We start from the raw sequence: 23,928 nt of genomic DNA on the forward strand, positions 1-23,928 counted from the left end.
AAGGAAGGGACAAGGCCAGAGCCCACAAGTCTGTTAAAAAGTGTGCAATGGCCTTCAGTATCAAATGCTATCAATACTCTGTGTCTCAGTTCACCGCGAAAATAGTGGGCGAGCCGTGTTCCGCACTGGCTGAATCGCGCAGGCCGGTCCAGACACCTGGTATCCGAAGGTCTTCTGGCTGGTGTGGAAGCGACTACTTGTCTAAACAGAGGCCCATTGTGCATGCACACTCATGTTTGCATGCATTTACTGTGGGAATGTGAGGCCACGATTGACTATCCACAATCACTTATGTGGGAGTTAGCAGAACATTGGCACAGATAGGACAAGTTGTGCAACTGTTACCATATACTTAATTCCTGGCCTGTGCACGCATTAGGGGGCATGTAGGTCCTCCTCACCTGAACAGACCAGGGAGTATGCATCTGAGGCTTCAGCTTCCGGGGGGGACTTACCAGCCTCCAGGCTACCCCGATTCCTGTGAGACTCTCTGTATGCATTATGGCAGGCACCTTCTCCTCCCATTTGGTGAAGGTTGGAGATGGAATGGGAGGTCCGCCACCAGTACTCTGGGCGGCCGCATGTTTCCTCTGGGTCGGATGCTTGTCCTGGCCCTTGGGGTCACCCCACCACTTCCTGATATCACGCACAGTGCATAGGGTGGTCCCTATGGCATTGACTTTGCTGTGGATCCTTGCCCACATCTGATTCTTGCGCAAGTGGGGTGTGTTGGACCAGATCCCCGAACAAATGTGGTTCTGCCCTGATTGTCTCGTCTGGCATCACTTTCAACTCTGACTCGGTGATGTTGGGCATTTTCTCGGGGGCATGGTACAAATGAATGAGGGGTGCAGGTTGCAATGTCATGTTGGAGAGATGTGATGTGTGTGAGGTGTGTGGGTGTAAGTGGTGTTGTGTGGAGATAGGTGGGTGTGATGTTGCGCAGTGTGAGTCAATGGTGTCCTTTCTCTCTGTCTCGGCTTGTGGTGTGCAAAGGCTGCTGCTCCAAGTAGGGGTTGGTTTTCATCTGTGGTGAGTGGGTGTGTCCACATGGGTGATGACCTCCACATGTCTCTTCCATGCTGCGCATGGCTTTCCCTACAAGGAGCAAGTTGGGATGTGTCATTGTGGCGTGTGTTTTGTGATTGAGGGTGGCAGGGAGTACAGGCACACTTCGGCGTTATTGTGGGGTTGGTTTCGCCCGCCATTCATTTGGCCTCTGTGCGTGCGAGGCGGTCGTATGGCAGTGCTCGGTCAGCCAGCTCTGCATTGTCATCATAATTGGCCGCGCGGTCATGCCACGCCAGGAGCGGCCTTTTCGAACATTTGTATATCTTTCCCCATCCGCGGCAGTCGGATTGGAAGCTTTTCTGACCCTGGTGGACGGTGTTTTGTGACATCCGTCCACTGCGATCCAATTTCGCGTACATTACATCGTAATTCGACCGAAGGAAATGCCGCGGGTCATGTGTGGGGATTTTTCCCGATTTCATGGCGGTCAGAGGGCTTCTCTGTCTGTCATCGTAATGGGCCCTTTGGTTGGAAAAGAGAATGGCACCTGCAGATAGAAGGAGGAAACATCACATATAACTCAACCAACAGTAAAGCGGTTCATAGTCTACACTGTACCTAATCTGCAGAGAATCCAACCATTAGCAAAGCCAATAGTAAAAGTTTTAATGTGCCGAAGAAAGTATATAGACTCATTCAAGAAATACTGTTTGCATACACTTCATGCACAAACACATCTTATGACAATAAAGCCTGCTCTAATGGTTTTGCCAGTGCTGGGGAAAAATACGAAAAAAGAAAAAGGGTTGCTTTATGCATAGAATGCACACAGGAAATAAAGAATTAACCCCTTAACTGCTGCCCCCCTCCCCCCCCCCCCCCATTGCTGGGCATTTTTTTGGCAAATCGGTATAGTTGTGCTTAGGACTCCATAACTTTATTTTCACAAAAGGTACCCACGCCAAATTTGTGTCCTTATTTCCCAACATCCTGTGGATCCTAAACGTCCCCAGGGTTAGTGGATTCCTCTGAAGGGAACGGAGAAAGTAGGGAAAAAAAAATCAATATTTTGAGTTTTGGGCAAAAAATAGGGATACTCCAGATAAAAGTGTTTGAATTTTTCCTAAAAATGGCATCCATAAACGGTTTACTGCAGTGGTTCCCAAACTTTTGACTCCTGATGACCCCCAATGAGTCACCAGTGGAAGCTGGGAACCCCCAAGCAATTTGTAGGATTTCAATTTCAAACATTTTAGGGGTACATTTACAAGCCCCTATCGCCATGGGAACGTCAATTTTTGCGATGTTCCCGTGCTGATAAGGGCTTTGCCTTATTTACAAGGCAGCGTTAAGCCACTTAATGTGGCTTAACGCTGTCTTGCAGTAGCGCACGAAGATTATATGGCGCTGGTAGAAACCAGTGTGAAACCCATGAGTGATCCAGAAAAGCTATAGACTTATGATCAGTGCACTATATTCTGAATTCAGCAAACGGTCATACGTGTAGATCCCTCAAGTCTTTTCCAAAGAAAATACCTATTGAAATAAACTGGCATTTCTGACATTCTCATCTGCAACGTTTTATCACAATGGCCGATTTGCATGAGCAATATACCATTACATCAGCTAGACCCTTCTGGTTGGTGCAATATATAGGCTTTTTAGGATCTCCAAGACACCAAGGTCCCCAGAGCCAACAACTGAGTAGCGCAGTGCAATGGTTTTGCATTGAGTATAGACCAATTCATATAATGAAATAGGCAGAGTGAAAAATAAATATGGGTGAAACCTATATATTTCTGAAATGGCCACAAGAAAAGGATTTAAGGAGCAGTGGTTATTTGTACATCTCTGAAATTGTGAGTACCTATACTAGCATAGGATTAAAGGGTATTTTTCTAAATGTCATGTTTTTTATACACTGGATTACATTTGAAAGAAACAAATGCAGCAAAACCCAATTGGTAGTAGCAAATATTCCACTATCCTAAGCTCCACCAATTATTTTGATAATAATGGTACCTCACTTCTGTGGGTAGGCCTAGTGACTGCAACAGGAATCGGCCTTAAAGACAGCATGGACACATTGTATTTTTCCACTGAACACAGACCTTTTTTCCAATGTGAGTAGATCTAGATTTTGGACCCTAGCTCAGCCGGTACCAAGGGAAGCCTGGATAACCTATACATTTTTTTAAACTAGATATACGTAGGACATCCAGGGTCAGCTTACTTGCATGGCTCTTACCACATTTGTTTACACAGAATCCCTTGCAAACCTCAAACTTCGACCAAAAAAACACATTTTCCATACATTTCTGTGATGGAAAGTTCAGGAATTTGCAGAAGGCACAAACATCTGCCACCTGGCATTTGCCAATGTATGCAGATAATAATGGCATCTCAGTGCTGTGGGTAGGCCTAGTTACGGCAACAGGACACTGCCTAAAATGCAACATGAACGCATCACATTTTTCCACTGAAAATGGACCCTTTTTAGGTCTCGCTGAGACAGCGAAAGCTGTCTCTTTGAGACATTTTGTAAGTGGGCTTTCAAAAGTGCTACCCACATGGTTTTGCTGGCCTAGGGCTTGAGTGCACGATGGCGTGCACGTGCACAGCTGCTCCTCTGCTTCTTGCATTCCCCCCTCCCTTCTCACCCAGCCCTTTGATGCTCTGCTCGATTACTTTCACTTTCGCGGCCGCACGGCCGCTTTGATGTTTGATCGCAATCGTGATCACTTTTGCGGCCGTACGGCCGCTTATCCCCTCAGCCCCCAATACTTCTTTCTGTAACACCACCTTCAAAAGCTCTGTGTCGAACATTTTTCACTCTTCTTTATGTGTTACTTACACAAGCGCTCTTTTCTTTTCGGGTCTTAGTCTTGTGTCGATGTCTCGCGCTAGCAGTGCCCCGCGCGCTGCTCTTTTGCCTGGTGTTCTCTTGTCTCCCTGTGCAGTTTTACATAGCGCAAGCCTGGCCTAGCTTTATCGGAGCGCTTTTCATGAGCGCCAGATTACAGTACACAGGCTCACTTTTTACGCGATGTGGCCAGAATCACAGGATGTTGGGCCGAGGCCGGGACTCGAACTTGGTTTCCCAGTATGCCTGGCTGCTCTGGCCTCTTCGCCAACCCTACAGACTCCAATTCACGCGCCCCTTAATTCTTCCCTCTTATCACTAGCTTCTTGCTTTTGTCCTCCTCCTCACTCTAAAACTCCCATTCCTCAGTCTCTAGGTGTCCCTTTGTCGCTCGTGTGTCGCAAGCTTCCACTCACTGCCCGCTAACCGTGTGCCCACTCGTCTGGCTCGTGCTCTTTGTACGCTGTCTCACCAGACGATGGCTGTCTGGCTTGCACTCACTCACTTGGGTCTGTCTCCTGCTTGGTTTCTCGCTCACTCTTCCCTTTACTGCTGTCTTACACGCTGCTCCATCTATCAGGGTGCAATCACGAGTGAGTGTTGATTTGCCTTAAATGTTTTTATAGCTCTTCCATGAGGTTTTTGCTCGCTTCAAAACACCAGGGGTACAGCTGCGGAGCAATGGTGGAATGAATGGGACAAGGGTGAGTGCAAGGACGGGATGGTGAGGAAATGGAGCCGGGAAGTCTTTAACACGCCTTTTTTTAACACTAATACACGCGTGCACTCCTTCTCAGACCCGGTGTACTCTTACCTCTGTATCCAACGCGGGCCTCTCTCAAAACAGGCAAATTATTGGCATGTTACTGCTCACCCCGCGGCCAATGCTTGTTTTGCTTGCACTAAAGCCCCCTGCACAATGGTCACTAATACACGCGTGCACTCCTTCTCAGACCCGGTATACTCTTACCTCTGTATCCAACGCGGGCCTCTCTCAAAACAGGCAAATCATTGGCATGTTACTGCTCACCCGTTTCTTAAACACTTCAGAAATAGTGTTTTTCGGATTATTTTACTGGTACTGTGAAGTTTCTTCTGGGGGTGACAGTCCCGTACAGTAACCGGTCTGCAATCATAACAGATTGTTGAAACCTACCACTCTCACAAGTATATGCTTCCAATCAAAAATCAGGAGGCGAAACATAACCCAAAGATTATGTCCCGTACGGGAAATTGTAATTGCGCACAAATCACATTTATAAATGTTGTGATGTTATTTATCCCTCGCCATAATCACGGGATGCCATTAACACGGCACCCGACCCTCCTTAAACTTTACCAACTCAAACCTGCCAAAAATTACAAAAGGGGAAAATGCCAATAGAAACTGGGACATGCGGATTTTGGTGCGATAAGCACCGTAATACAGTCGTTTTCCCCCACCTTGGTGTCAAACTTCTAATACATTTGGCATTGTTTATTTACTCCAAAAATTACATTACCCCGCCCCAGGCCACCAGTAATCAGGGCCTTACAGTTTTCTTTTAAGGTTTGATGTCACCTCGAACGGGGACCAGCTCCCTCTATTACCTCATTTGCAGCTATGTTTATTATGGACCCACTTTTATTTTCAAAATATTCTCGTCATAATGGCCTGTTTTTTTTAACAGCGCTTTTTTTACAGCAGTTTTGCTGTCTCAAAGCACTTTAAAAACAAGTTTTGTGGTCTTACTGCCAGCGCTGCCCACTTTCCATGAGCAAAGCCCCAGTTGGTTCCGGCTTCGTAAAGACACACTGCTCTGCCTTGCTTACTATCCATCCGCAGCACCCCCCATAAACAACAGCCAGTAAATCCCATGCCACGCAGGCAGGCAGGGGTCTCAAAATATAGCATCTATTTCAGACATTTCAAAAATACAGACCAAGCAGGGTTGGACGCACTTTCTGCTAGCAGAGTTGTGCTAAGGTGTTAACTTGGTAAGTGTTGTCCAGTTTACACGCCCATACAACTCATCTCCATTTGTTCAGTAAAATAAGGACTTTCCTACATAAACACATTGGAAAATATGGGTTAATTATTATTTTTTCATCAAAGTTAAAAAGGAAAATGCAAAAATGAAAGGACTCACTCTATATACATTTCCAGCAACAAAAAACAATCAAAAGCTACAATTCAACATTATTTAGAATAACATCATATTAAAAACAAGCATTTCAATGCAATAGGTCTAGCATTTACGCTAGTTTGAGCTATTAGCATTGTAAATAACAATTACTTTTATTTATGTTTTGGTTTTTAAAACGTAAATAAAATGCCTTGTCATTTCAATGCCAATAGCTCAAAATCTCGCAATTGCGAGACCTATTGCATTGCAAATGCTTGTTTCCACTGTGGGTAGCTCTAGAAATTGGACCCTAGCTCAACCGGCACCTAGGAAAACTAGCAAACCTGTACATTTGAGGAAACTAGAAACCTAGGGGTAACCGGGATCCATTGCAAACCTCAAATTATGACAAAATATACATTTTTCTCACATTTCTGTAATGGGAAGTTCTGGAATTTGTGGGGAGCTACAGACTTCCATCCACATAGCATTCCCCCACAGGCAGCAACAGGAAACAGCCCTAAATGCAACATGGGTGCCTTGCATTTTCCGGCTGAAAAGAGTCCCCTTTTTTCCAAAGAGTGTAGCTCTAGATTTTGGACACTAGCTCAGGTACCTAGAGAAATCTGGCCAACCTATACATTTTTTAAAACTAGCCACCGATGGGTATCCTGACTTGCTTGGATTTCACCATGTTTTTTACCCAGAAACCCTTTCAAACCTCAAACTTTGACTAAAAATCAAATTTTCCTCACATTTCTGTGATGGAAAGTTCTGGACTTTGTGGGGAGACACAAACTTCTGTCCACCCGGCATTCCACAAAGTCTCCGGATAAAAATTGTACCTCACTACTGTGGGTAGGCCCAGTGACCGGGTTAGAAAATGGCCCAAAACACAACATAGGCACATTGCATTTTTCCACACAAAACCCCCTCATTTTTTCCAAGGGGGGTGGCTCTGGATTTTGGACTCTAGCTCAGACAGAACTAATAGGAACCTAGCCAACCTATACATTTTTTAAGACTAGACACCTAGGGGTATCCAGGGTGCGCTGACTTGTATGGATCTCACCACGTTTTCTTACCCAGAATCCCATGCAAATCCCATGCAAAGAAATGTGAGGGGAATGTGATTTGTTGGCTAAATTTGAGGTTTGCATGGGATTCTGGGTAAGAAAACTTTTAGGGACCTATGCAGGCCACACCACCACGGATTCCCATTGAAGTCTAGTTTTCAGAAATGTCCCTAGATTGCTGCCGAGCCCAGTACCAAAAATGCAAGTAACCCCCACAATACGTTTTGGGCCCTTCCCTGTCAAAGGCACTTGGGCCACCATTACAAAGTAGCATTTTTATCGGGAGACTTGGGGGAACGCTGGTTGGATTGAAGTTAGTGGGTCCCTTCAAGTTTCAGAACTTTTCACCACTTAAATGTGAGGAAAACTAGATTTTTATCTAAATTTGAGGTTTGCAGGGGAATCTGGGTAAAAAAAACCTGGTGAGAGAGTGTTGTAAGTCATGCACCCCTGTACTCCCCTCATCGTCTACTTAAAAAAAATATGCATGTTTGCCTAGGTGATGGATGAGCTAAGGTACAAAATCCACAGCTACCCATAATGAAAAAAATAAACGGAAGAAAAGTTCTTACCAAAGGCCATCTTAATGTTAATCCACCACTTACACTGGCTGGTTTTTCTTCCTCCAGAGTTGCTGACTTCAAAGCACAAATACTGAAGTATCTAAATATTGAAACTGAGCCCTCTAAAGGTGAGCGAGAAAGCCATGTCATGCACCAACTGCTTAATGGGCAATTCACACACCATTCATGCACCACACATAAGACTTTCATACCGCCAGCCAGGGGCCCAATCAAACAGATCAGTGCACTCACATCAACATACCGCGGCCATGCAAGGGCCCATCACATTCAATTCAGCAAACTTTATTCGGCTTATTGATATAAAACCATAAAAGTATACAATGTACATCATAATTACAAGATAGATTATATACAATTCCTTTAACATGCACTTAAAAGAACATTCCCCTTGATAACATCATGAATCCTGCTTATGTTAACTGGGAAAAAAGACTTTGGTGAGCGTTTTAATAGCCAATGCTATTCTTATGACTCCAGCCCTTTCCGGTTTCTCAGCAAAGAGTCATTGGAGTCATATTAATAAGTCAATATCTAAGAGATATCGGGTTGTTCTGGATACTCATAAGTTAAAGCCTCGAGGTGTGCCAATTATTTCCTTCTTCCTATGGCCATTGTGATATAAGTTATAACAGACATGCAGATCTCACTTTTTCCCAAAGAGCATAAATAATTAAAAGCATCCTGATAAAAAACTTATTTACCTCTTTTAAAAAGGGGGGCTAAAAATTGTTTCCTACGATCTTTATGGAAACTGTAAAATAAAAAATAGTGCATTGTACTCTGTCGTGATTTACCATCACATGGACAGTTTGGAAGGTTTTTAGACCATGCCCTGCTTTTTGGGAAGGCAAACTGTACATGGAGTATGTCTAAACGCAATCTAGTGAGATAAAATCTTTGTTGGCTGTTTTTAACAATTGTCAGATAGTTAGGCTGGCCCTCACACATGTGGGGTTGTCGGTAACTAGCTACCGAACATTTTTTACTCTCTTTTAATTCTCTCTCATTTTCTCTTTGTTCCATAAGTATAGGCCTGACCTCTTTTTTAGAGTAGGTAAGAATTTTAACAGTATCTGTTACACCCATATCAGGGGCCAGTATTCTCAGGGAAGTATTTGATCACATTCATAAGCCACAGGACATAATCAGTTTGACTACATCTTACCAATCAAGTCAAGTCAAGTCAAGTCAATGAAGTAACCGCCTCTTTCTTTTTGAACAGTACCTCACACATGTCTAGTGAACCTTTACTAATAGCTCCCATGACAGCCACATGAGCTCAGGAAGACATGTCTTTTATGCACCGTTAGCACACTCAATGCTAAATCCAACTCATTCCAGTTTGTGGATGCAAGTTGGGGGGTGTCCGAGTATGCCTCATGGTCAATTCCTCAAATTGAGCGAGCATATCTACCTTTGAAAATAATGGAATATTGCATGAGTTCCCTAAAGTAATAAGCCAAAGAAATGTCCTGTTGGACTTATTCACTGACACTTTTACTTTTACTTTGACAGTGTGAAATTTCAATTACTAACGTGTATCATACCCAATGTTATTGAAAATGGGCACAAGACACAATATCTTGTATGATGGTTGTTTTCACATCTTATACTAAAGATGTACAAACAATCATCAGGCAATAACATGGTGTTATATTCTCCTATTCAAGTTAAACATTATTTTCATTCTGTCATTCTATTATCATGTTTCTTTTTCTTTAAGGCATGCAACATGTGTATTTTCCATGTAAGCTCTAGGTTCTAATTAGAGCTTTCTGGGTAAACAGTTCCACTGTGGAAGTTTAGTTGCCCCTGGACTCTTACTATGGTGGATGCTGTTGTGCCGTGCTGGGAATAAACCTTTTACTTCAACTTATTCAGTCCTGGATCTATTTTTAATATTGCCGACAAGTAGTTCAAGAGTTAACTCCTGCCTGTTTCCAGCACGGGATCGGAGTACTTTCAACCCACATTATATTTTAATTGGTTTGGCTTTTCACCGTGAATTCAATTAGCGAGGAATTACGAAAGTTTTGAGTAATTGAGGAGGAGAACACGCTTAACGCCCTGTATATCTGTAGGAGAGTAGGATCTGCACTTATGTTGCCCCCACTTTTTTTCTGATGTTTACACTGGTTTCTGGCTATAGTCTGGATGGGTCCCTGCTAATCAGTGCCCCAGCCTCTCTGTTCTCTCTAAACAACTTGGAGTGCATATTAAATGCACTAGTGATTGGATACTGTGGTACTTTATGAGCCCCTAGTATATGGTACCTTAGGTACCAAGGGCATAGGTACTTCACAGGCCTACCAGGGGCGGAAGCATGTACTTTGCCACCCCTGGGAAGCAGACTAAATCTGACACCACAGGCCTGCTACTGCAGCCTGGGTGAGGTAGTGTGAGCACTCCTCACTGAGGTATAGGTTCCCTATATCTCACCTTACACACACATATAAACCTATCAGTCACCCCTAAGGCAGGCCCTATCAATCCTGAGGGCAGGGTGCTTGGTTTCCATGTGAGGGGGTGCCTCTGCCTGACCAGGGCCCCTCTTCAGCTGGCAGAGTCTATTGTGGATGCGGTTATACCATATACTCTTAAGTGCATTATGACCTAGCGGTAAATGCTAACTTTGGGATGGCTGCATCAAAACATTTTGTGTTTGGTGTCAAACGCCTTGGAATCATACCCCCACACCAGTAACTGGTGTGGGAGTATGATCCCACCCTTCTAGAGGGATAGACATGTACCTACTGTGGAAACACGGTAGAATCCTGAAGAGCCCTGACATGACAAAATGGATGCCACCAGCACAGACACTGGGCTGCCCTCCTGCTGCTGACCGAAACTCGCAGTGGAGGAGGCCCAACAATAGGCATCCTGTCACAGGGAGGTGTAACCACCTCCCAGACAGGATTTAGTGTATTGGGGCTGGGTGGGTGCACTCCTAGAGTGCTGTGAAGTCCTGCACTGTGGGAGCAGTAGGCTCCTCTGTGCATATGCCAGCTCAAACCGGTTCAGGGGCTACCAGCCCCTGCTCTGGTGTGAAACTGGACAAAGGGAAGTGGGTGTAACCAGCCACTCCCTTGACCCTCCCTTAGGAGTGGTCATAGAGCTAGTCCCTACCTTTCCTTTAGTATAAGATAGGGAAACCTTGTCATTGAAAACTAGATATCCCTGGACGACGCTCTGAAGAAGAATCCTGGACCTTCGACATTCCACTACCTCTGGAAGACAGAAGAATTTCCCTTGGAGTCACCAAAACTTTGCATCAACAGTCGTAAACTTTCCCGCTCCTGCCGGAGTCCGAAGTCCCTGCTGCCCCAGAAGTGGATTTCCTGACTTCTCGACGGCCATTGTGAGTCCCCAGCAAAACTGAGGCGAGTGGACCCCATGAGTGACGGGGAACCTCAATACCCGGGTACCATGCACTATTGTCGAGTGCAACCCCTTCACGACATTATACAAAATTGTGCATTGGACCACATGTGGTCCAAGACTCCAGCAGGATTTCCACCGAAAATCAGAGTCCTACCTCATCCTGAGTGACCGTGGGCTCCTGTGAAGTGAATCCTCCTGAGGCGCCTTTGTGATCCATTGCCGGTTGGTTTGTGGGTCCCCTGAAGACTTTTTCATTAACCAAAGGGCTCCCCTGGTTGCTCCAGGCCTGCCCTGACTTACCCTTGCTGGGTGAGTCCCACAGACCTTGCTGTTGCCAAGGCTTGTTGGCTGCAATCCGATTGCCGACACTTCAGCAAGCTGCAGACTTTGTTGGACCCTCGAATCCAGCTCCTGGTCAGCGTCAACGCCTCCTGGACCTCGTGGCTGAAGAGTCAAGACACCCATGATCACCTGAAAACCATCGACTTCTGTGGGCATCCAGCTTACTGGCCTGGGTCACTGGCAAGTGACTTTGAACACTGTCTCCACTGCTTTCAGGTCTTCTTTCTTCAGAATCCAGCCTTGGATTCCACCGGACACTTCTCCTGTCTTCACAAGCAGCAAATCTTCTTTGGCTCCCATTGAAAACGACCACGCGACCCAACACTAAAAGACACCTATGCACCCGGCTTCCCTGGGTGAGGTAACTCGAGTACTCCGGTGCTCCTGTGTGTGTTGGCTCTAGAACTAGTTACCCTGTAAGTGACTTGCTTGTAGACTCTCCTGAAGTATCCTAAAACTTTAAAATTCCAACCGCGACTTGCTCTATTGAAGTCTATGGCATGCGTCTCCTGTGGGTCCTTTACTTACCTGCCTTGGGTGGATTAGTGAGGCCCCAGCGCTTCTGAAGACCTTAGGCCTTCTCCCTTCTCAAGTCATTCTTCTTATACCTCTTTTTTAGTATATGGTCTGGTACGCCCCTAGGGCCCCAGCCATATAAGTGCTTAATTTGTTGTGAAACATTGATTTGTGCATATGTTCCTGACTTCTAATCTCATGAAGAGATTAGTAGAGTGTGTCTAGAAATAAATACATATATATTTTATATATATACCTGTGTGGTGTCCTTTCATTTGGTAATTCAAGAGATTATAAGGTAAAACAAGCTGCTTTACATTCCTTAGAGACTTAGCCTGAAGGCTGCTCTCCACAACTACCACTAGGATAGCTTTCCTAAAAAGGTTGTCTTAAAACTATCTACCATAAGAGTCGAATTGTACTGATGCAAGGTGGCCACTTTAACTAGTGACCAGCATATACCAGGCCAACTTCTCACATTGCAGGTCAGCGTGTGGGATTACAGCTTGCCATTGTTTTACCAGAAAATCTCTCTTTGAATTACTAACTGAAACCCACTAAAGGTACTCAAGGTACATATAAAGTCAAGCTTAGTATCAACAAGTTCTACTGAACTTAGAGCTGTGAGTGAAGGGATAGCACACCCTTGCTACAGCTCAAGCTAGTTGAAGTAGGCCACAAACTAGTGTAGGTAGTACAACACTGCACAACACTAGAATGTCATTAAGAGCTGGAGCCAGTGGGTCCACCAAGCCTCAGTATAAGGACATTACTTTCTTTGACTTGAAAGCCATGTGTGCTGCAAGGCACCTGAGGATAGGACAGAGTCCCTCCACACTACACCTGATAGATCTGCTGATAGCAGAGGATCTTAAGTTTGCTCTAGGAGCTAAGGGCTCTAAATCAGGGAGTGGGTCAGCTATAGTCTCTGGGTCAGATGATGACAATCAAGATGACCTGGACTCTGTTGTTGAAGGGCCAGATCCACAGGGATCTGAAAAGGACAGAGGAATTCTCCCTAAGAGAACTGACAGAGTGGAGGAGAGGCCTAGGTCCCGTTTCTAGGGAATCTGACCACTCATATCACTCTGGCAGAGAATCTGTCCACCAGAGGAACTTATATCTTCCTAGAAGAGAAACCTCCTCTGAAAGAATGTACAAACTGCTACAGTATGAGGAAGCAAGAGATGCCCTCAAGGCCAAGCAGTTGGCATTAGATAGGGAATCCTTTGAGCTCCAGAGAGCTTCTAGAAAAGAGGGGTTAGAACGCCCTGGTGGCAGCAACAGTGTCCCTAGAGTCATAGATTACATTCCAGACCATAGGAACCTGTCCAAGGTTGTTCCTCCCTACCAGAGTGGGGATGATATCCACAAATGGAGAACTGCTATGGAGAGGACCTGTAGAGTGCAACAGGTCCCCCAGAAACAGTGGGCAGCAATCTTGTGGCTCTCCTTTTCTGATAAAGGTAGAGACAAGCTCCTCACTGTTAGAGAAGAGGATGCTGATGATTATAAAGTCCTGAAGAGTGCATTAATAGATGGATTTGGCTTAACCACCGAACAGTACAGGTTGAAGTTCAGAGACGCCCAGAAAGCACAGACTCAGGACTGGACTGACTTTGTTGATTGTGCAACCAAGGCTCTGGAGGGTTGGCTGGTTGGTAGCAGAGTTACTGATTTTAAGGGATTGTATAATCTTATGATGAGAGAACAGATCCTTAATAATTGCCAAAACCAGTTGTTGCATCAATACTTGGTGGACTCTGATGTGACCTCTCCCCGAGAATTGGGAAAGAAGGCAGACAAATGGGTCAGAACCAGGGAGGCCGAAAACCCAGAACCAAGGGGGTGACACTAAAAAGCAGGATCCTAAAGGCTCTGAGAACGGTGGGGATAAGTCAAAAAAACAGAAGTCTTCACAAGGGCCCCAAAAATCTGCATCTGGTGGGGATTCACAATCCAACAAGGGAAAAGGCCAAAAGAAGCCCTGGTGCAAATTCTGTAAACAGAAAGGGCACTGGACTTCTGACTGTAACAAGTCCAAAGACCAAACAACTACCACTCCTGCCCCTAAGGCAACTGTTCCCCCTAGTACAGCTACTGGTGGGGGTGGTAATCAGAATAAGGGTGTAGTAGGGTTGACCCTGGGTTCTGAAGTGGGCTCTGGCCTAGTCAGAGTATCCACTCAGGCATTGCTGATTTGTGATCTAGACATTGATATGTCCTTCCTAGTGAGCCCCAGTAATCTGGGCAAATACACAGCAGCCTGTAATAAATGGCAAACAGGCTTTGGCATTCAGGGACACAGGTGCTAGTGTCACCATGGTGGCAGAGGATCTTGTGGACCCTGGGCAGATCACCCTGGGTGAAATGTACCAGTTTACCAATGCAAGCAATGTCAGGACCAACCATAGTCTGGCAGTTGTGAATTTCTCCTGGGGAGGGGTAACTGGCCTCAAGAAGGTAGTAGTCAGTGCAGACCTCCCTGTTTAATGTCTATTAGCCAATAATCTAGAGACTTCAGCCTGGTCTGAAGTAGAGTTATGGACTCATGCTGAGATGTGGGGCATACCTGCAGAGGTATTTGCTGTGACCAGGTCACAGGCCAAAATGCATAATGCTGAACCAGCTCTGGATCCTAGAAATATGGACCAGATGCTACCCAAGAGGAGGAGCAGTAGGGTTAAGGCAGTGCCATCCATTCTGTCTCAGATCACAGATTTCCCTCCAGAGGGAGGAGAAGCAGATCCTAAAGAAGGAACTGCCCCAGAGGGACTTGAACCTGATCAGGTTGAGTTTTTGGGGGCAGGGGGACTTTCTAGGGAAGATCTGAACAAGGAGCAACAGTGCTGCCCCTCTCTTGAACCCCTCAGACAGCAGACTGCTACTGAGGCTGCTGGGAGTGCTAGTGGGTCCCATAAAGTTTATTGGAATGAGGGCTCCTATATTCTGAGGCTAGAGATCCTACCCCTGGAGCCACCAGGAGGTTGGTAATACCTCAGAAGTTTAACTGCTTCCTCCTGAACCTAGCACATGACATCCCTTTAGAAGGACACTTGGGCCAAAACAAGACCCGGGATAGGCTTGTTCCACATTTTCATTGGCCACATATATCAGAGGACACCAAGGAGTTTTATTGCTCCTGTGTCACTTGCCAAGCCAGTGGCAAGTCAGGTGGCACAACAAAGGCCCCCCTGATACCAATACCTGTGGTGGGGGTACCCTTTGAAAGGGTAGGGATTGACATTGTTGGTCCCCTCGACTCTCCAACAGCATCTGGGCACGGGTTTATCCTGGTGGTAGTGGATCATGCCACCAGGCACCCAGAAGCAATTCCCCTGAGGACCACCACAGTCCCTGTGGTGGCAAGAGCCCTCATTGGAGTTTTCTCCAGAGTGGGTTTCCCTAAGGAGGTTGTATCTGACAGAGGTTCATGTCAGGGTATCTAAAAGCAATGTGGAAGGAGTCTGATGTAAATTACAAATCCACTACTCCCTATCACCCACAATGCAATGGGTTAGTTGAACGCTTCAACGAAAAACTAAAGGGAATGATTAAAGGCCTCCCAGAAAAGCTTAGGCGAAAATGGAACTTTTACTTCCCTGCCTTCTGTTTGCATACAGGGAGGTTCCACAGAAGGGGGTTGACTACAGCCCTTTTAAACTTCTGTTTGGGCATCCTGTAAGAGATCCATTATGTTTGGTGAAGGAGGGTCGGGAGTTACCTCTCAAACCTCCCAAACAGTTTGTGATGGACTATGTACTTGGTCTCCGCTCCAGGATGGCTGAATACATGAAGAAGGCAACTAAAAACCTGGATGCCAGCCAAGAAATACAAAAGACTTGGCATGACCAAAAGGCTGTGCTGACTGTATACCAGCCAGGACAGAAAGTGTGGGTGTGGGAGCCTGTAGCCCCAGTAGCTCTCCGAGACAAGTGGAGTGGCCCCCATACGATTGTTGAGCAAAAGGGAGAAGTCACCTACTTGGTGAATCTTGGAACTCTGAGGAGCCCCTTTAGGGTGCTCCATGTCAACAGATTGAAACCATATGTTGACAGGGCTGACATGGGCTTGCTCATGGCAACTGACGAGGAACAGGAGGAGGAGAGTGACCCTCTCCCTGACCTGCTCTCACAGAACCCTGATGATGGGTCAGTGGGTGGTGTTGCTTTGGCAAGCAGCCTCACTGATCATCAGCAAACTAAATGCAGACAAGTTTTACAACAGTTTAGACATATGTTTAGCCTGACCCCTAGTCAGACTTCCTGGTGCACCCATGAGGTGGACACTGGAGACAGTCTGCCTGTCAAGAGTAAAATCTACAGGCAACCTGACCATGTCAGCGACTGTATCAGGACTGAAGTCCAGAAAATGTTGGAACTAGGTGTAATTGAGCCTTCAGATAGCCCTTGGGCTAGTCCAGTAGTCCTTGTGCCTAAACCTCATACCCAGGGTGGTAAGAAAGAAATGAGGTTTTGTGTAGACTACAGAGGCCTCAATGCAGTCACCAGGACTGATGCCTATCCAATTCCCAGGGCAGATGAACTGATTGATATTTTAGCCTCAGCCAAGTATCTGAGTACATTTGACTTAACAGCTGGCTACTGGCAGATCAGGTTAGCGGAGCATGCCAAGGCCACAAGTGCATTCTCAACCCCTGGTGGGCTCTACCACTTTGTGGTGAATCCCTTTGGTTTGAAAAATGCACCTGCCACTTTTCAGAGGTTGGTGAACAAAGTTACGACAGGTATGGAAACGTATTTATTAAATTCACAAAGCTTGAATTTAAGATAAGTTAGATTTATTCAGCATGGCACGGCAGACCTGCTTCCAGCTCCAGACTCCAACAGCAACTGAGTCTTACGCTGGAATCTTACAATCACAGTTCCACATTAGAACATAGAACAACACCTAAAGATAAACACAGCGCATGCCAGGAATACAGTGAATGTTACATACCTAACCCAATAAGAATACAACACATCCCCCTCCTTTGAAAGAAACAAACACAAAACAAACTAAAAAAAACAAAACTAAAAAAAACAAAAATACAAATAACAAGAACCAAACAAAGCACAATCCCCTTATAAGCAACTAAACAAAATCATCCAATTTTTTGGGAAAATATTTTACACGACTTGACGTTCTGACATTTAATCCAACAGGAACTTTTCCCCCCACACTGTTAGAATCACAGGAATCCCCAACAATGTGCTCACTGTCACGAACACCATTTCCTGACACCGGATTGGAAACCAACTTGTTTATACTGGGAGGACACTTGGCCACTCTTCTGACATTCCAAACCTTCCCGTCTTGAGTAGCTACAGAATTTCTAAAGACTCTTTTAATTTGTATAGCTTTCCCAAATCTACTAGAACCCTTACAAAGAATACCAGGTTTTTTGATCCTAACCCAATCACCCACTGCAAAAGAAGGAGATTGAGTTTTCCATTTTTTATCAAACCACGCACAAGTCTTGCCTTGCTTACTCTTAACCTTCAAAGAAATGTCATCCACACAAACATCATTAGAGACTACTTTCGTGCACTTTTCTCTAAACCACCACGGACAAATCTTTGATGCTGGCTCCCTTCCCTTCAACAATTTAAACGGACTGACTTCTGTGGTGGTATGAGGGGTAATTCTGTACAACCAAAGTTTCTCTCTAACCCTGTTTAACCAATCATTTCCAAACTTAACTGAATCAACCACCAACTCCTTCAACACTCTATTAAACCTCTCAACTTGACCATTTTCATGCGGTCCATACAGGGAAGTGAAAACATGTTTTATACCACATTCACCAACAAAATCCTTCATCTCAGCCGACTTAAACTGCACTCCATTGTCTGTGACCAAATACGAAGGACAACCTTCACGTGCAAACGTCTCTTTTAAAAAATTAACAACAATATCCGTTGTAATCCTATTTACAAACTTTACCTCCGGCCATTTTGAGTGGTAATCCACCAACACCAAAGCAAACCTGCATTTCTCTGGAAGCATATTGAATGGCCCTGAAATATCAAAAGCTAACCTTTGCCAAGGTACCTTTGGCCATTCCACCATTCTCAAAGGTGGAACTCTAACGCACAACATTTTTTCACTAGAGACACATAGCTCACACTCTCTTACTACTCCATCAATAAATCTGTCAATTCCAGGCCACCAAAAAAAATTCCTTACTAAACGTTTCATAGATGAAATACCAGGATGTGTTTTATGTGCAACTCTTAAAATAACATCCCACATCCCTTTTGGAGGGATACATTTAGAATTCTTGAAAATAAAATCTCCTTCCACCTCCAGTTCATCTGCAACCTTGCAATACGACAATAATTCTGATCTTATTTGCCTTTTATTAGGCCAACCCTCCATCACAAACCTCCTGACCTCCAACAAATCCTCATCTTTACCCATACATTCTTTCCATAATTCCTCACTGATATCATTAAACTGCACTGGAATTACATCACTAATCTGAAGCACAAAATCGACCTCTCTCACAAAATTTACACCACTACTACCACAAGGAAGTCTTGACAAAAAGTCAGCCGTAACATTTTTTTTCCCTGGTACGTACTCTGTCTTGAAATTGTACTCCTGTAGCCTTGAGGACAACCTAGCAATCCTAGCAGTAGAATTCCACCCTCCACCAGAAGAAAGGATGTTTACTAAAGGCTTATGGTCCGTCCTTAACGTAAACTTGCTACCCCACACATACAATTTGAAATGTTCAATACCCCACACACACGCAAGTAATTCTCTTTCAATTACAGCGTACTTCCTCTCAGTCTCATTAAGTGTTCTAGAGGCAAAAGCCACGTTCCACTCTTCCCTTCCATGCCTTTGCGATAACACACCCTCAATACCATACAAACTTGCATCTACCGTTATGATGCATTCTTCCTTAACACAAAAAGGCTTTAAAGTTGGTGCTTTCACAATATCTTGCTTGATGTTTTCAAATGCCACTTGTTGTGTACCACTCCATTTAAAATCAATATTCTTCCTGAGTAACTCTCTCAACGGCTCCATTTTGTTTGCAAAATTCACTACAAACTTACTATAATACTCGCACATGCCAGCAAAACTCAATAATTGTTCCTTGTTTGTAGGAGCCGGAGCATTGATAATAGCATCCACATTTGACTTCTTAGGAACTACACCATTCCCAGATAATGTGTGCCCCAAATACTCCACAGACTTCATATACAATTTGCATTTACTCTCTTTTAAAGTGAGACCGTTCACCTCCAACCTTCTGCAAACTTCCTTAAGGTGTGAATCATGTTCTTCATTATTCTTAGAAAAAACTAAAATATCGTCTTGAAAACACTTTACAAAACGGTCAACATCTCTAAAAATTCTAAACATTACCCTTTGGAACACCGAAGCCGCTGAGGCTAATCCAAAAGGCATTCTGGTGTAACGGAAAAGCCCTTGTGGGGTAATAAATGCTGTAAGGTTCTTTGACTCTTCAGCAAGACAAATCTGATGGTATGCAGAACGCAGATCCAAAGTTGAAAATACATTAGCTCCTTCCAACATAGATACCATCTCGTTTATATTTGGGAGAGGATGGCAATCAATCACTATGTTGGAATTAAGTGATCTGAGATCAACGCATACCCTCAAATTTTTATCAGTCTTGCGTACTAAAACAATGGGTGAAACCCACTCTGAAGATTCAATCTCTTCAATAATACCCTCATCTGTAAGTTGTTTTAACATCTCTCTAAGTTCTTCTCTTACATTAATGGGTACTCCTCTTAGTTTTTGTACAACTGGGCGAGCATTTGACTTAAGAATGATCTTGTGTTCAAAATCTTTAAGTTTCCCTAAACTTTCACAAAATACTTTCTTAAATTTGTTTACCAAATTCCTTACTCTGACATTTTGATCAACCACAGCAATATTTCCAACTTTCCACTTTTCCCCTAAAATGACAGGATCTTCTGCTCGTGGATTTAACATAATGCCCAACTTCCACTGATCGCGCCATCCTAAAACATTAACTCCTTTTTTCGCAATGTACAATTTAATATCTGCAAATCTGCCCTTGCACTGTAACGATACCTTGAAAAAACCTTCCAAATCAATCCTAGTGCCATCAAAACTTTCAGCAACCACATCATTAGCATGTAGAATTCTTCCAACACAAGCAACTTGCAATCTTTCTCTGAAATAATCTCTTGAGATTATGGTCCATGGCGAGCCAGAATCTGCCATAAGATGAAGTTCAACCCCCAAAACCTCTACTATACATTTTGGAGCCTCCAACCGTAACTCTTCCTCTCCTACCGACTGCTTATTAATGATAGAAACTACAAACCCTCTTTCACATTCGTCAGAAGACCTTTCTTTCCCTTCTCCATCCTGCACTATATCTGTACCACTAATGGTCGAGACAGACCCAGAAAAAGATGTTGAAGCATTATATCTCCTTATCTCCCTGCAGACAGTACTAAAATGGCCCATTCTCCCACACTTCCTACATTGTCTATTTATGGCGGGACAACCTCCAAAAGACGCAAAATGTGACCTACTGCCACATCTGAAACACATATTATGTCCTCCCATATTCACATTGCTTCTGAACTGGCTCCCACCATTATATTTATTGTTTAAGCTTCTCTTTTGAGCAACATCAACACTGTCTTTCTTCAACTGCGTATTGTTCCCAGAACTACTCTTCAAAACACATACCTCTTCCACACATTCTCCCTTCTTAGTACTCTGCTTAATAGTTTGCATCCAGCTCTCTGATTGTTCCACTGCTTTCGCATTAGCTATTGCTTCAGAAAGACTAGGGTCTCCCATGACCCACAAATTTTCTTGTACTTTTTTGTTTTTTACATGTACAATAATCTGATCTCTAATCATTTCGTCTGCCATAACCCCAAACTTACAGTGTACACATAAAGATCTTAACGACGTTAAAAAATCATCAAAGGATTCCTCCTCCTTTTGTGCCCTAGTATAGAACTTGAATCTGTTAAGAGCAATACTTGTCGTTGGTTTGAAACGTTTTTCTAGCCTCAGTAAAGCCTCATTGTAAACATTCAAATTTTCTTCTCCCACTTGTGCAGTCATTTGTGGAAGTGCTCTGAACACGTCTTGTCCTTCCGATCCCAAACAATGTAGAAGAATACTTTTTTTCCTCTCTGCACCCATACGTTCTCCGTCAATAGCTTTCATGTAGGTCAAGAACTCTTCTTTCCACCTTGACCATGGTAGTGGTGGATCTCCTTTACTTTGCAAAAACTTGGCTGGAGGATCAAACTGCATTTCTTTTACTGCACTAACTGAGTGTCAAATGACCAAACACCAAAATAATTTACACAAAAAAAACGATTGAGACCCAAGACCAAACTACTTTAGACCAGGTTAATAGTTCAAATCACAAACTAAGTATGTAATTTAAGGTTCATTCCAAATCAAACACCTCGTATGCTTCCTTAAACCAGAAAGGAAGAATGACTCTCAACTACAACATGTGTAGTCCTGATCCGTGCTTAAAAGGTGCTAAATAGAATGAAATCCCACCTTGACATCTTCCTTTATGTTCAAAACTTCCTTCCACACAAGGCACCCAACGATTACCGAACACTTTATTGGCTTCCTTGCCAAAACAAAATGTTTCCTTGCTCGCGTTACACTCCTCGTTGCGCAGGCGCTCTTCTTCTTTCCTTGATCGTGACGTTACTAGGCAACCACTCCATACACCATTAGACGTCACAACGTGAACGCCTGACGTGCGCTCTCACCGGTTCCCTTGTCAGCGCGTTGCCAGGAAACGCCCACTGACGTGCAGACTCTCTCGTTCCTTTTCCGCCTGTCGCAGTCGTTGCCAGGGAACGCCGAACACGTACTTATGACGCGCTCCTGTTCGTCCTCGTCACGCTCGCTCTCCTCAGTGCCTGGATACACCGAACGCTCCTCGAGCGGTAAAGTACGTTACCACTTATGTTTCCTTTTGAAATCGTCGACAAATATCTTCAGTGAATTCTCCTCTTCACACTTTTCCTCTTGCCACAACGAATCTTCTTTCTTCCTCTTCCTTGCTCCTCTATACCACGACGTCCTTCTCTTTTAATTTTGCTTTTCCTTTTTTTTTTCCGTTTCCGTTTTTTTTTTTGTTGGTTTTTTTTCCTCGTGGATTCTTCTGCTCTCCGTACCCGTGCCTTCCTGACAGGAGAGACTTAAACTCGTCGCCAATATTAAATTCACAAAGCTTGAATTTAAGATAAGTTAGATTTATTCAGCATGGCACGGCAGACCTGCTTCCAGCTCCAGACTCCAACAGCAACTGAGTCTTACGCTGGAATCTTACAATCACAGTTCCACATTAGAACATAGAACAACACCTAAAGATAAACACAGCGCATGCCAGGAATACAGTGAATGTTACATACCTAACCCAATAAGAATACAACAGTATTGCTCAGCTTATCTAGATGATATTGCTGTCTTTAGTTCCACCCGGCAGGATCACCTGGCCCACCTCAGAAATATTTTGGAGGCCCTGCAAAAAGCAGGCCTCACTATCAAGGCCACTAAGTGCCAGATAGGGCAGAGTCAGGTTGTGTACCTGGGTCACCTTGTAGGTGGAGGTCAGGTTCAACCTTTACAGAGCAAAATCCAAACCATCATGGAATGGGTTGCTCCAACCACCCAGACACAGGTGAGAGCCTTTTTGGACCTGGCTGGGTACTATAGGAGGTTTGTTAAGGGATATGGATCTATAGTGACCCCCTTAAAGATCTTACCTCAAAGAAAATGCCAAAAAAGGTTCAGTGGACAGCTAGCTGTCAAAAGGCATTTGAAGACCTAAAGCAGGCCATGTGCACTGCCCCCATCTTACAGAGTCCAGACTACACCAAAAAGTTCATTGTCCAAACAGATGCTTCTGAGCTGGGTGTGGCAGCTGTACTGTCTCAACTGAATGATGAAGGTGAAGACCAGCCTGTAGCTTTTATTAGCAGAAGGCTGACCCCTAGAGAGAAACGTTGGTCAGCTATAGAGAGGGAGGCCTTTGCTGTGGTGTGGGCCCTGAAGAAGCTGAGGCCATACTTGTTTGGCACTCACTTTATAGTTCAGACTGACCACAAGCCCCTCCTATGGCTTAAACAGATGAAAGGTGAAAACCAAAAACTTTTAAGGTGGTCTATTTCCCTATAGGGGATGGACTATACAGTGGCACATAGACCTGGGGCCCAACATGCCAATGCAGATGGACTCTCAAGGTATTTCCACTTAGAACACGAAGACTCAACTGGTCAAGTTTAGTTTAGTGTCCCTGCGTTTGGGGGGGGGGGTTGTGTAGGGGAGCAGGATCTGCACTTATGTTGCCCCCACTTTTTTTCTGATGTTTACACTGGTTTCTGGCTATAGTCTGGCTGGGTCCCTGATAATCAGGGCCCCAGCCTCTCTGTTCTCTCTAAACAACTTGGAGTGCATATTAGATGCACTAGTGATTGGATACTGTGGTACCTTATGAGCCCCTAGTATATGGTACCTTAGGTACCAAGGGCATAGGTACTTCACAGGCCTACCAGGGTCTGAAGCATGTATTATGCCACCCCTGGGAAGCAGACTAAATCTGACACCACAGGCCTGCTACTGCAGCCTGGGTGAGGTAGTGTTAGCACTCCTCACTGAGGTATAGGTTCCCTATATCTCACCTTACACACACACATAAACCTATCAGTCACCCCTAAGGCAGGGCCTATCAATCCTGAGGGCAGGGCTCTTGGTTTCCATGTGAGGGGGTGCCTCTGCCTGAGCAGGGCCCCTCTGCAGCTGGCAGAATCTATTCTCTGTGGCTGTTTGTGGATGCGGTTAAACCATATACTCTTAAGTGCATTATAACCTAGCGGTAAATGCTAACTTTGGGATGGCTGATCAAAACATGTCGTGATTGGTGTCAAATGCCTTGGAATCATACCCCCACACCAGTAACTGGTGTGGGAGTATGATCCCACCCTTCTAGAAGGATAGACATGTACCTACTGTGGAAACACAGTAGAATCCTGAAGAGCCCT

This window comes from Triturus cristatus, chromosome 7 (genome assembly GCF_964204655.1).
Source record: "Triturus cristatus chromosome 7, aTriCri1.1, whole genome shotgun sequence".
Classification (NCBI taxonomy): domain Eukaryota; kingdom Metazoa; phylum Chordata; class Amphibia; order Caudata; family Salamandridae; genus Triturus; species Triturus cristatus.